This window comes from Octopus bimaculoides, chromosome 19 (genome assembly GCF_001194135.2).
Source record: "Octopus bimaculoides isolate UCB-OBI-ISO-001 chromosome 19, ASM119413v2, whole genome shotgun sequence".
Lineage (NCBI taxonomy): Eukaryota > Metazoa > Mollusca > Cephalopoda > Octopoda > Octopodidae > Octopus > Octopus bimaculoides.
The window spans coordinates 55,011,179-55,016,814 of NC_068999.1; the positions used below are offsets into that span (position 1 = coordinate 55,011,179).

A 5,636-nucleotide genomic window follows, 5' to 3' on the forward strand; every position below is an offset into this window, starting at 1 on the left:
GAGCAAAACGCATGTCAATAAAAGTTCCTTTAATTCCTACACATGTTTCGAAATAAATGAGAGCCCTTTCACAAAGAAGAAAGAGCTGCTGGGGTTCCTCATATATTTCTCTTCAGGGCTCTCATTTATTTTGAAGCATGTGTAGGAATTAAAGGAACTTTTATTGACATGTGTTTTGCTCCATTTATTATTATTATTATTCATATCTTCTCAAAATGTATCACTTTAACTTGGTATCCCTACCTGTAAAACGGCTGTGATATCTTGTTTTTTAGTGTAATTTTGCTACTTCTGGTAACTATTAACGTATTTAAATTATCGAAGGTTTTAATAACTGAGATAATATTAATATATACATAAACTAATATATATATATATATATATATATATATATACGTACATGAGAGGATGCTGGAAAGTGCCTGGCTTTAAGTAAAAGAAAGTATTGGTTGATCAGTGAATTATGATTTTATTCAACATATTCCCCTGTCAGATTCATCACTTATTGCACACTCCTTCAGATTTTCTGAGACCTGTGAAAGAACACAGAAGGTTGAGCCTCCAACCAGGCCTTTTGCAATATCCTTAAAGCCAGTATCTGTTCAGCACCCCTTCATAATAATAAAAAGTCAGATGAATGAACTATATAATCCATTTGTCAGTCATTTAGTTGTTTTTTTTGTGTGTGTGTGTGTGTGTGCACCCTTGTCTTGATACCACTGTCATACATGCAATGTTGTTTATTTCCAGTCTTCTCTGGAAAAAATGACTGGCTCTGTGCATGGAAACGTGCTTCATGGCAACATTAAGGGCATCCAACCATAGATCAGCCATTAAAGATTCCTTCTAACCAATGCAAGCAAGGAAAAGTAGATGTTAAACAGTCATATACATAGACATACACACACAACTTTACATACAGATTTCGTAAAAATGAATTATATTTGTACAATATAAAGGGAAGGCATTACCATTCAAATATATATATACATAGATTTACAAAACATATATACACATAGTATACATACACACACACACATACAAGAATACAGATACAAAAGAGTGACCATTCAAATTATACATTTCTTACAGCCAACTCTTGTTCGAGGAGACAATTTCTACTTTGACGTATCTTTAGTCACAATTATGGGTGGAAGGGAAAAGGTTATATATATATCATCATCATTTAACGTCCGCTTTCCATGCTAGCATGGGTTGGACAATTTGACTGAGGACTGGCAAACCAGGTGGCTGCACCAGGCTCCAATCTGATCTGGCAGAGTTTCTACAGCTGGATGCCCTTCCTAACGCCAACAACTCCAAGAGTGGAGTGGGTGCTTTTACATGCCACTGGCACGAGGGCCAGTCAGGCGGTATATATATACTTATGTATTAGGTTGGTGCATAATTATTGCGGCATTTTTTCAATAAATTTTATTCAATAAAAAATTTAAACAAGATGCCAAGCAGAAATTGAAGTAGATGGTGAATATGCTCCGGAATAAACATTTAAAGATGTTTTTGTTAAATGTTGTTATTGTTTTTGTTGAATAAAATTTATTGAAAAAAAGCCGCGCGCACACACACACACACAAGCATTTATACACATACATACATATATATATTACTAGTAACATTAGTGGCAATCGAAATCATGAACCATGCAGGCAAGTTTAGTAAAATATATATATTTATATTAACAAATATATATACAAAACATATATACATAGTATACACGCACACAAGAATACATTCATATACAGATCCAAAAGTGTGACTACTCAAATTATACATTTCTTATACCAAACTCTTGTTCCAAGACACAATTTTTATCTTGATGTAAATATATATATATATATATATATATATACATTATACATATACACATATAAATATTCATTATTCACCCTGTAGGATATTATCAAGGTTTTACCTTGCCTGTTTATATGTTCAAAATTTTACCTGAGGATGATGGATTATGCTATGATTTAATTTATGAATGCATCAATAAAAGTCTACTGAAACAGCTGCAGTAAATTTTAAACCTTATTTGTGTTCTTTCTATATTTACATCACACCAGAATTGGAATTATGGCTATTGGATTCGATATATATATGTGACAGGTGACCAAGACTCTTGGCGATATACCGTGCTTGTGTTGACCTATCAAACTAAGGGAGACCTGGTGTCAGGTCAGTGGCACATAAAAAGCACTCACTACACTCTCGGAGTGGTTGGTGGCATTCAGCTGTAGAAACCTTGCCATATTAGATTGGAACCTGGTGCAACACCACCAGCTTCCCTTTTTCAGTCAAAGCGTCCAACCCATGCAAGCATGGAAAGCGGATGTTGAACGATGATAATGATTATATATATATATATATATATATATATATATATATATATATATACACACACACACACACACATACCTGCAGTACACTGCCAATACAGGACACCCCATGGTTGTTTTTATCTCACTGTGAACTCAATGTTATATTACCTTGTCAGTCCTGGCATCCTACTTGATATGCTTAGAATGTAACTTATCTATAGATGTCACTAAGCAGAACCAGAATTGCAAGAAATAAGTGTCAAAACAACGCAATAGACATGGAAAACACTATCTTAATGACTGGCAATTAAGATAGTGTTTCCCATGGCTACTGAGTTGTTTTAACTCTTATTTCATGCAATATTGGTGCTAATTAGTGCCCTTTGTCACTCTAATGGCGTTTATATTTCTGCCTTTAGGTTGTAAAATTGCGAATAAGACACCCATATAATTTATCTCTCTATATATAAACTGTGTATCACGCTTTATTGCAGGTCAAATTTTTGTTGATATTTTCAACATTAAGCATTATACAAACATGAAACTTGGTTCACTGAAAGATCCTAGGTAGGTACGTATGTACGCAATGAACATTTCAATCGTATTGATAAGCTACATACAAAGTTATGTTGTGTATTTTGAGGTGTTTTCAACTGTCATGCTTTATTGCAGGTGTATGAAAATGTCAATTTAAGGTAATGAAACAAAGTATTATCGTCATTTTATTGTAATAATGAAACATGCTACCGAAGAATAGCAGCAAAAGATATGAAACACAATTTAATTATCAGTGCTGTACTTTATTTGTCTACAGAACTTCCTTGTTTAGAAACAAACAGTCTTTTGTCCACAGAAGCTGTTAGCCGACTAATCTGAGATGTTATGGTACTGGCAATTGTTTTGATCTTTTCCCACAGGGCATCCTTTGATGAAAACTGGATACCTCCTTCATACACTTTCCTCTTCAAGATCGACCAGAGCTGTTCAATAGGGTTTAGGTCAGGAGAACAGGGAGGCCAAATCATGAGTAACTGGCCAGTGATTCCCAAAGTTGCGAGGTACGAAATTGTGGCCTTGGCTGAATGCAAAAGAGCATTGTCGATGTGAGTGGCAGATCATCTAACCATACTGCAAAATGCCCCTCCAGAAATGAGGTGTAGGAGTTGCTGGTGAGTTTGACACCTTCTAGTACTTGGAAAGGCCCGACAAGTTCATTTCCTATGGTTCCTACCCCAAACATGGCACTGCATGTGATGCAGGCGAGAAGCTCCAAGAGGTCCTCAAACTTTGGCCCATCCGTCAAGGCCATCCAGAGTAGCTCTGGCCTCATCTGCAAAGAGGACATCTGGGAAATTGATCATTATGAACTTCCGTGCCCAATCAATATGCTCCACGTTGTGGTTCTTGCTTAGGATGCGTCTAGCAATGCACTTAACACTTCCAGCTTCTCTTTAAGCATCCTATACCAGGTGCTTCTGAACAAAGGAGCAGCCCCAGCACTTTCAAATATTGCAGCACTTGTGCTACTGAGGCCTATTCTTACTTGTCTACCTATTTTTTGGTTGTCATGCCGAGATACACTTCTCGTACCTTTATCTTGCATTGGTTTGGTGGTGGAGTTTTCCACATATGCCTTCAATGTCCCGACAGAGCGTGACAGTTGAAAGCACTTCGAAATACATAACTCAAAATAATTTTGTATGTAGCTTATGAATATGATTGAAATGTTCACTGCATACCTACCTACCCAGGATCTTTCAGTGGACTGAGTTTCATGTTTGTACAATGTATAATATTCAAAATATCAACAAAAATTTGACCTGTAATAAAGCGTGATAGTTTATATATGTGAATTATCGGTTTAGCATTAAGGAGTTCAATACATTTGAACATAGAATGAAAAGTGTATTTAATAAAAAAACTTGTACTTTATACATGTGTGTATATATACATATATATATATATATATATATATATATATACACACACACACGTATGTATACACATACATACACACGTATATACATGCACACACATAAACATATATTTAGACACACATATATACCCCCCCCACACACACACACATATATATATATTATCCGAAATGTATTAAATATCCATCACGGTTGCTCTTACCAATCGGTTTTGCATATATATATACACACACACACAAATAATAAATTAAATAGAGAAATACAATTGACAATCTAACAATTTATTTATATCATAATATATATATAGGATGCTAAGTCAACATTTGTTTAATAGGTAGACTATAAGGCAAGAATTGATAACTAAATTTAACATCTTCCTTAGTCAAATGACTTGCTAGAAATAGTAGCCAAATAGCCGTCAAAAGAAAAGGACCTATAAGGGGATGTAGTCTTAAACATATTCCTAAAAGAATGAGAGGGTCACGTATGGGTTGCTTTTGGTTATAGGCCAAGCGGATTTAGTTGTTCTACGCTCAAATCTCAAAGTCAACTTTGCTTTCGGGAGATTCTGTCAATGGAATTATATAAGAACACAAAATCAGGGTTGACTTGGGGCTAAACTACAACATCTAAATGCAATCATTATCATCTATTTATCTGATCGATCAATTTTGTCATTAATAAAACACGTCCTATCGATATTTTCATCGTCAGCACGAATTGCTGATTGTTATCCGAATAATTTGGACACAATCTGGTCTAGTCTGATTGCAGGAATTTTAAGGTAATGGTGTGTATATGACGGGTCGCTAACACAAAGTCCCACCATCGCCCCACGGCTGCTCTGATAAAGTACACCTACAAGCAAATACAATCTAGCAGTGGCCATCTCTTCTCATTTATCTAAAACTACATCGGCCAATGTATTCTTCCTTTTACAAAAATTTAGTTGCTGTTTCTAGCAGGTCGACCAAAGTATATGGTTTCATAGTAATTTAAACTTCGAGATGAGTTGAAGTTTTAAATGAACCAGCGTAAAACATACACACACACACACACATATATACACACAGAGCATTTTGTATTAGAAATGTTTAGGTAAAAGTGACTGTGTGTGTGTGTGTGTGTGTGTGTGCCCGTGTTATATATATAACACGGGCAATAGACATGCTCAGAAAACATGTAACACTGCTCAAATGAGTTTAAACTCATAACCGCATTTTTCATCTAGGCCCACGGCTTCAAGAGTGGTTATATATATAGATATATATATATATATATACACACACACACACACACACATACATAGGCATACCTACACTAGCGTGGCCCCACCGACTGTTTTCTCATCATTTTCATATATATA

General features: G+C 35.3%; 1 protein-coding gene across 1 annotated transcript in view; it reads right to left on the reverse strand.

The window, feature by feature from the left end:
- LOC106875420 (protein Mo25) overlaps positions 1-5,636 on the reverse strand; it is a 46,266-nt gene that overhangs the window by 39,356 nt on the left and 1,274 nt on the right. The gene's annotated exons all lie outside the window — the stretch shown is intronic.